The sequence below is a fragment of the Plecotus auritus genome (assembly GCF_963455305.1).
Source record: "Plecotus auritus genome assembly, chromosome: 6".
Lineage (NCBI taxonomy): Eukaryota > Metazoa > Chordata > Mammalia > Chiroptera > Vespertilionidae > Plecotus > Plecotus auritus.
The window spans coordinates 35,660,830-35,670,448 of record NC_137773.1 but is presented as its reverse complement, the minus strand read 5'-3'; the positions used below and the strand labels follow the sequence as shown (position 1 = coordinate 35,670,448).

General features: G+C 43.9%; 1 pseudogene across 1 annotated transcript; it reads left to right on the top strand.

The window, feature by feature from the left end:
• Positions 1-6,801: 6,801 nt before the first annotated feature.
• LOC308250726 (small ribosomal subunit protein uS5-like) lies at positions 6,802-7,599 on the top strand (annotated as a pseudogene). Its single transcript has one exon. The product of its transcript is annotated as a small ribosomal subunit protein uS5-like (transcript).
• The last annotated feature ends 2,020 nt before the right edge of the window (positions 7,600-9,619 follow it).

The following is a 9,619-nucleotide window of genomic DNA, read 5'->3' as shown; positions in this document are numbered from 1 at the left end:
TGATGTTTCTACTTCTCTCCCCCTCTCTGAAAACAATAAAAATATATTTTTAAAAAAGAATGAGCTTGGTATGTCCTAGAAATAGTAAGGCCAGCATCATTAGAACTGAATGAATGGGGGAGAGTGAAAAGAGATGAAGGCAGAAAAGCAGGTAAGGATCAAATCATGAAGAGCTTTATAGGGAGGACACCATAAGAAAGTTGGATTTTATTCTATTTGCATTTAGCAACCTCAGGGGATGGAGGGTTAGCAAGTGGAATGATCTAATCTACAATTTAAAGATCATTCTTGTGACTGTATGGAGAATGGGTTGTAGTTGGAGGAAGAAGGAAAGTAGTAAGATCTTTTAGGAGGCTTAAACTAGGACAAGATCTGTAAGATGAAAAGAAAGACATATTTGGAGGTATAGCTAATGGACTACATGTGGATAATAACTGCATGAATGGTGGTACTATTTACTGAGGTAGGGAGCACCAGGAGTTTGAGTGGGAGCTCAGGAATTCAGTTTGAGATCTATGTTAGACACTTGAGTCACATCATGGAGGCAGCTGGGTATATGATTCTGGAGCACAGGGTTTGAGAAGTTAGTCTAAGGATATAAACTTGGGATTCTTCAGCATATAAATGGGACTAGATAAGATCACCTAGGTAGAGGAGAGAGAGAGAGAGAGAGAAAGAGAGAGAGATAAACATTAGGTCACCTTAACATGCTTGATTTAGAGGACATAAGAATTAGCAATGGCCCTAGCTGGTTTTGCCCAGGAGATAGGGCATCGGCCTGCGGACTGAAGGGTCCTGGGTTCGGTTCTGGTCAAGGGCACATGCCTGGGTTGCAGGGTCAATCCCCAGTAGGGGGCATGCAGGAAGCAGCTGATCAGTGATTCTCATAATTGATTCTTTCCCTCTCCCTTCCTCTCTGAAATAAAAACATACTTAAAAAAAAAAAAAAGAATTAGCAAAGGAAGTTTGGCAGCAACAGTCAAAAAGTAAAAAAACAAGTCTAGTGTAATGATAGACAAATTATTTCCAGGACATCATTTTGTTCATCACTTCAAATGCTAAAACTAGAATTTAATAGTCAGAAAAATATCTACTAAGCAATGGGAAAATCATCTTGATATAGCCAATTACTTTAGTGGAGTGGCCCAGTGAAATGTAATATGAGTAGACAGAGAATAGATAACAATTTTAGTTTTGCTAACAAGAGGAGCATAGAAAAGGGGCAGATACGAGGTTTGCAATGAAGAGAAGTTTGTTTTTAGGATTAAAGATACTGGAGCCTTGTTTGTATGCTACTAGGAATAATCCAGTTGAGGAGGTCCACTTTATAGGTGCAGCTGCAAAGAAGTTCGTGGAGGTGGTGGCAGGAAGAAGAAAGAGATATTGTCTGATTGTACTCTGAAGTATTAATAGGCAAGGTCATCAGAGTTTTAGAGTTCTGGAGGGGAGGTACTGGCAATTTGAGAAGAGAACATGTGAATCAGTCCTTTTGAAGCCTGAGAAAGAATCTCAGGAAGTGGAGGGGATTGTCTGGCAGTAACTATGGTTTCTTTGACATTTGTATAAATGCGTCCCTACCATTATTATAGTTGTGTCAGTATCTCTAGCCATGCCCTACTGCTCAGATGTAGGCATCAGGTTCTGGTCAGAAAATCCCAGTCTGGACTACAACAGGTTCCCAACCAGCAACTTCCCTCCTGTTGTCCCTGACCTTCTGCCCCCCGCAGCTGAAGAACTCCCTAAAGATGTTGTCAGGTCACAGTCAGTGCTGGCTCTACAAAGCAGATTTCAGGTTTTTTTCTTTTCAAAGGTCTAAATAGCCCTAACAGGTTTGGCTCAGTGGATAGAGCGCTGGCCTGCGACTGAAAGGTCCCAGGTTCGATTCCGGTCAAGGGCCTGTACCTTGGTTGGGAGCACATTCCCAGGAGGAGGTGTGCAGGAGGCAGCTTATCTGTTTCTCTCTCATCAATGTTTCTAACTCTCTATCCCTCTCCCTTCCTCTCTGTAAAAAAATAAAAAAATAAAATAAAATAAATTATACATATATATATATATATATATATATATATATATATGTATAATTTATTATATATATAAATGTCTAAATAGCCTGGCCAGTGTGGCTCAAAGGTTGAGCACCAAAGGTCACATGCCCAGGTTCTGGGCTTGATCCCCAGTAGGGGGTGTGCGAGAGGCAGTGGATCAATGATTCTCTCTTGTCATTGATGTTTCTTTCTCTCTCCCTCTCCCTTCCTCTCTGGAATCAATAAAAATATATTTAAAAATAAAATAAAATGTCTAAATAATATGATAGTATCTCATACAGATGGGTGAAAAAGGACAGTGCCTTTTCATCCTTTAGGTTTCAGCTCAATGTCACCTCCTCAGAAACCACCAGCCTTATTACTCACCCAATCAGTGCATTGTTAAATTTAATTCAAATTTACCTAAATTTAAAATTTTAGCCCAGCTGGATGTGGCTCAGCAGTTGAGCGTTGATCCAGGAACCAAGAGGTCACTGGTTCAATTCTTGGTCAGGGCACATGCCCAGGTTTCGTGCTTGATCCCAGTGGGGGGCGTGCAGGAGGCAGCCGATTGATGATTCTCTCTTATCACTGATGTTTCTATCTCTCTCTCCCTCTCCCTTCCTCTCTGGAATCAATAAAATTTTTTAAAATAAAATTTAAAATTTAATTCACAAACTAATTGAATTGTGCAGACCACCAGCTCTGGCTAAAAGAGTACTTCTTTTCATTCTCTTGCCTCCTGCCCTGCTTTATTTCTCTTCATAGCAAATGATATTCCTTTTATATTTGTCTCTCAGATAAGCTCTGCGAGGGCAGACACTTGGTGTTGTATACCTCTGTATTATTCCCAGTGCCTAATAGTAGTACCTGGCATATAACAGGTACTCAGCAAAGAGTTGTTGACTGTTTAAAGGCATTTCCTTATGTTTTCCCTTTAAAGGTTGTTATATTTTAAAAGGCTCCTGGCTAACACAGAGAAGTGGCTAATGAAATTTCAGAGCTGCGATTACCCAGGACCTGGGATTGGGGGCTTCACTACCCTTCTGTTTCCTTTGCACATACAACAGTTCTGTCTTACAAGGACAGGACACAGCTGCAATGAAGTAAAAATAGCTTCTAAGTCCACCCATGCCATCTAGTCACTTGTCTGACTCAAGGTATCTGTGATACACTACCTGACCAGCCACTACCAGCACTCTACCAAACCACTCAGCTCAGCTGGTACCTGGCAGTGGCTTACTTACTCCCATGGACATTATTAAAACACCATGGCAACATCTCTTCTTGCTCAACTCATTTGCCACACTCGCCCAGATGACAGCAGCCCCTAACTACACTCTGGCTAAGAAAGCTAAGCCCTTTTGCTAGAATCACATACCCAACCCCTCTAACACACAGAAACCCTGCTTTCCCCTTCTTCCTATACAATGAATCCTGCCTATTTATTCTTACCTCTGATCTCCCCTTTAGACAAATATATCTGTCCTTTGCCTCAAGGCTTGGAAAGCCTTAACATTCTCTCATAAACAAGAGCATGAATATGCACAAGGTTTGGAATGTTGGGTATCAGGGAGTCATAGGCTTTAAAGACAGGTCCCTGCTGATCCAAGACACCAGGCCAACCAACAGATAGATTTAGGATTCACAACTCACATCTGTCAATTCATCTAGATACCACTTCCCTCACTCCATCACCAGGAACCCAGATAAGAGCCAAAGCAGAGCTTGGATTCCGTCAAGTTTGTGAGGGTGAGAAAGGCCTCTGTGCCTACAAGGGTTTTCAGTAAGGTGAGGAAATGGTCAGGTGATGAAGGGCTAGCATAAGATTCCATTTACTACACTTTGTTAAAGCCTAAACAGCTGACTAGTTTCTAACAGTCTTATACAGAATACCAGATTACTAGAGTCTAAAAAAAACAAAATAATTCTCCAAGAATACTCCAAAATCAAATTGGCTTCAGGGAGAAAGGCGAAATTATTTCACTTAGATAATAACAGATGGAGGTAGAGGAGTGGTAAATAGCACAAAGGTTTTTTGAGCAGTGAAAATACTCTGTATAATGGTGGATACATGTAAATAAATACACGTGTCCAAACCCATAGAATGTACAACCATGAATTGAATGTACAGCTTAAATCCACAGAATGTTCACCAAGAGCAAGTGAATCCTAATGTAAATTATGGATTCTGAGTGATTGTTAATATAGGTGCAATTTTAATAAGTGTGCCATTCTGGTAGGGGATGTTAATAGGTGGGGAGATTCTATGTGGGGCCAGCGGGCATATGGGCAATCTCTGTACCTTCTTCTCAATTTTGCTGTGAATTCAATACTTCTCTTAAAATTTGGAATGGGGTGTCTCATTCCATATATACCTCCTTAAAAGAAACCCCTTTCATTTCTAAGCTATCTGTTGATCTAAGTCCACTGTGAAAGTTCCTTTATCCTCAGGAACAATGGTTAGGCTGTTGTGGCTGGCGCTGAATTGAAAATCATTTTCTTGATCAGACTTAGCTTTTTCAAATCTGGCTCATATAAATGTCCTTGAGACACACAGTCAAGTCATTCCATGAGCTCTGGGAATGCAGTGACCAGATTATACTTGACTTGGTCCAAACTCAAGAGGGCCAGTGTGCAAACAAACCTTCCTCACTATAATTCCCAAAGGGTTTGCCACACATTTGACTTCCTGAAGCAGGGGTGAGGCACACACGTCACTTTCTCTAGACCCAAAAACTGTAAGGAAACTCAATGGTTTAATTTGGTTTAGTATTTTATAGTAGGCTCTTGCCCACCCTTCAAAGGCCACTAAATATATATTTCACCAAACTAAAAAGAACTCTAATGCTTTCTGAGTCATTTTTCAAACTGTTGAAACAGCTTAAAATAATTCATGTAAAATGCTTGGCACATGGGAAACGCTCACTGTTAGACATTATTCACTTAGCTATTTCTGCCATTTCAAGGACTATTGCTCTCTTGGGCACTCTAAATTCAACGCAACCCTTTACAGTAATGGTCATTTCAGTACTCTACTCTCATTCACATGCTGAGTGCACCAGAACCCTAACCCAACTCAGAATGTCAACTATATCTTTTAGGATTGCAATATCAAAATTATGTATTTTAGAAGCCACGTACTCTTCTAAGATACCTAATGATGTAGGTCCATCTGCCACCCAGGTTGATAGCAGAAATGTCCAAATGCTTCCAAGAGGTGGCTTAAACAAATTCATTATGAAGATCCAAGTCATCTATCCATTCCCAACCCTATTTTAAAAATCTTGGCTTCTGTCTGGCCTGTATTGCTTGGTAGTTAAGAGTGTTAGCCTGCTCACTGAAGGGTCACGGGTTTGATTCCCATTCAAGGGGCCATATGATCTCTGGGGCACGAGGGAGACAACCAACTGATGTGTCTCTCTCACATCACTATTCCTCTCTCTCCCTCCCTTCCACTCTTTAAATTAAAAACACACACACACACAAACACAACACCTTGGCTTCTGGTTGTCTAGAGCAGTGGTAGGCAAACTGCGGCTCGTGAGCCACATGCAGCTTGCAAGCCGCGGTTTGCCGCTCTGCTGACTAATGAGTTTGCCGAACACTGGGATAGGGGCTTAATCACAAGGAACAACAGCCTGTAATTATTGGAATCGAGAGTCTAGGTCAGTGGTCGGCAAACTCATTAGTCAACAGAGCAGCAAACCGCGGCTCGCGAGCCACCAGTTTGCCGACCACGGGGCTAGAGTAAGGTTACTTTTCCTAGGATCTGAGGTGAAGTTGGAAAAACCCAAAGGCCTACACACAATCACTAAGGTTTTGTTTTAAAGAAGTTCAGTGCCAAAGACAAAATATGATGCCGTGGCGTGGCACCAGGCAGAGAGGTCATAACCAGATCTCTCATCACTATGACCTTTTCAGAGGTTATGAGCTATTGCAGCGATTTTCAACCTTTTTCATCTCATGGCACACATAAACTATTACAATTCTGCAGCACACCCAAAGTATGTATATTTGTTCCCCATCTGACAAAACAAATAGGTGTAATTTTGATTCTTTCACACTGGATGTTATTGTTGTGTTAGCTATCGTCCTTTTCTTATTTGACAATCAACAGGAAAAGAGAACATGACCAACTAAATTGTTATTGCATATCTTAAAAATACTTGCCGCACACCAATTGAAAATCCCTGAGCTACTGCACTGCCACCTCAAAGTTCTTGATGAACTGATTTAAATGTCTATCTCTCCAGCCCTTTACAACCAGCTCCAGTGTGGCTATGGGGAAGGAATAGTGAGCTGGGGCTTAGGTTTGTCTTTGTGGTGTACTTTCAGTTAGATCATTGAGAGGATTAAAATTAAAATGGTAGTTTTATTTTAACCAGGGTAAAGATTAATCACACTTATTTCACATGTGGTTCTGGGAAATAAAGAATGCCCAAGACCAAATACATCCATTATATAGCTTCCCTTCCCACTCCTGCCTGCTGCACTCAATACACACCCCAGACCCTCACTGCTGTTGGCAAGGGACTAACCTTAACCTGGCTTTTCTCCTGAGACATGTTTGGACATATCTGACTTTGTAGTCAGGTCTACCCTTGACGAGGCTTACAAAACCTAACCACTGGCCCTTACCCCTGCCCCCTAAGTACCACTGCCATGCTGAAGCAGTTCTGAATCTACTGCAAAATACCAAAAACAAATTAAATCACTGAGTTTCCTTACAGCTCAGAAAGCATGCTAAGCCTTGCTTCTTTTGAGGAAACACCAAATGGCGGGTGACGATGGTACTGTGGGAGGGCCCGGAGAGCCGTGGAATGGGACATCCTGGTGGCTTCAGTGGAGGATTTGGCAGTGGCATCTAGGGCCAAGGTCGCTCCCAGGCTGAGGTTGCAGAGCTCGAGGAGGCAAGGCCAAGGACCTGAAGATCAAGTTCCTGGAGATCTCTCTTCTCCCTGCCCATCAAAGCATCTGAGATAATGACATTCCTTGCCGGCAACCCTCAAAAACGAGGTTTTAAAGGTGTGTCTGTGTAAAAGCAGGAGTGCTGGCCAGAGCACCTGGTTGAAGGCATTTATCACTATTGGGAACTACAATGGACATGTTGGTCTGGGTGTTAAGTACTCAGAGGAAGTAGCCCATCTGTGGGGCCATCATACCAGCCAAACTCTCTATTGTCCCTGTGTGGCGAGGCTACTGTGAGAACAACATTGACAAGCCGCACACTGTCCCTTGCAGGGTGACTGCCACTGTGGCTGTGCTGGTGTGCCTCATCCCTGCCCCCAGGGGCACTGGCATTGTCTCAGCCCATGTCCAAGATGCTGCAGCTGCTGATGGCCAGTACTAATGACTGCTACACCTTGGCCAGGGGCTGCACTGCCACCCTGAGCAACTTCACCAAGGCCACCTTTGATGCCACCTCTAAGACCTCAGCTATCTCACCCCTGACCTCTAGAAAGAGACTGTGTTCACAAAGTCTCCCTTTCAAGAATTCACTAATCATCTTGTGAAGACTCAAACCACAGTTTCTGTGCAGAGGATCCAGGCTCTAGCTGTAGCTACCATATAATTTTATACAAGAAAAATAAAGTGGATTAAGCCTGTTAAAAAGAATATGCTAAGCCTTGAAGTAGAAGCACTCATTGGCCTCTGGCATTTCCAAGCGATTTAATTATACTTTCTACTTTGGTCTTCAAGTGTCTGCAGAGCAAGTACCCTTCCTTTAACTTCCCTTTCTATCACAATTCTGGTCTTTGACTTCCACCAATGGGCACTGGACTTGTGGTAGCTGCAGCCTACCACTGCACTCAATCACCTCTAACATTAGTAAGAACAACTGATTTGTCCGTTAAAGCCTAAATGGACTTTTCTAATAACAATACTCTGGTTGACTGAGGCTATCTCAAGAGAAATTTCCAGAGTCCAAGTAGCAAAATAAGCCACATGAAGTGGTTTGTTACATTAGCAGCATTCTAGGTGGAGAAACAGATCAGCTACTTATCCTAAACCTGTTTAGGATACAAACTCCATTCAGTTAAACTTCAGCCATGACAATCTGTGGTTTGTCTTAAAGAAACATGGCCTTATTTTGAGCATTCAATCACTAGCTATAACTACCTTTTATTTTTAATTTTTATTTTTTTACCTCCTGGGAAAGGCATTCTAGTCCAAGTATGACAGGAAATATAAACCTGGAGTTTGCTGCCCAGTCTACTTGTAAGTTGTATGTTCAACCTGTAAAAAATGTATACATTATAAATATCCATAATCCACTTTTTCCTTCCCTCAATTTTATACAACAGCTGATAAATGAACACTGTGACCTATTTATAGGATAGCACTAGGACTGCAAGTCAACATCCCATTTTTTGTCTACATGGCAGTCAGTACCTATGCAATTAACCAAATAGCCTATCTAATAAAAGAGTAATATGCAAATTAACCATCACTCCAACACACAAGATGGCTGCCCCCATGTGGACACAAGATGGCCACCACAAGATGGCCAGCAGGGGAGGGCAGTTGGGAGGGACCAGGCCTGCAAGGGAGGGCAGTTGTGGGCAATCAAGCCTGCAGGGGAGGGCAGTTAGGGGTGACCAGGCTGGCAGAGGAGGAAGTTGGGGGCAACCAGGCCTGCAGGGGAGGGCAGTTGGGGGGGAACCCAGGCCTGCAGGGGAGAGCAGTTGGGGGGGACCAGGCCTGCAGGGGAGGGCAGTTAGGGGTGACCAGGCCTGCAGGGGAGGGCAGTTAGGGATGACCAGGCCTGCAGGGGACAGCAGTTAGGGGCAAACAAGCTGGCAGTGGACAGTTAGGCATCAATCAGGCTGGCATGGGAGTGGTTAGGGGATGATCAGGCTGGCAGGCAGAAGCGGTTAGGGGCAATCAGGAAGGCAGGCAGGCGAGCAGTTGGGAGCCAGCAGTCCTGGATTGAGAGAGGGATGTCCCAGATTGGAGAGGGTGCAGGCTGGGCTGAGGGACACACACCCCCGTGCACAAATTTCATGCACCAGGCCTCTAGTATATAATAAAAAGCATAAATAAAATGTACTTAGCCCTAAGACATAAGGCTTAAAAATTATAATGGCAACAAATATAGAGATCATCAGGCACGCCCAAGATAATACATCTACAATATTTATAAGGCTATCCTATCTAATAAAGGGGTAATATGCAAATTGTCTGTCACTCCAACAAGTAAGATGGCCGCCACAAGATGCCCTGCAGGGAGGGCAGTTGTGGGCGATCAGGCCAGCAGGGGAGGGCAGTTGTGGGGGACCCAGGCCTGCAGGGGAGGGCAGTTGGGGGGGACCAGGCCTGAAGGGGAGGGCAGTTGGGGGCAACCAGGCCTGCAGGGCAGGGCAGTTGGGGGCGACCAGGCCAGCAGGGGAGGGCAGTTGGAGGGGACCAGGTCTGCAGGGGAGGGCAGTTAGGTGTCGATCAGGCTGGCAGGGGAGTGGTTAGGGGGTGATCAGGCTGGCAGGCAGAAGCAGTTAGGTGCAGTCAGGCAGGCAGGCGAGTGGTTGGGAGCCAGCAGTCGGACATCCCCCTAGGGGTCCCAGATTGGAGAGGGTGCAGGGCCTCTAGTTCAA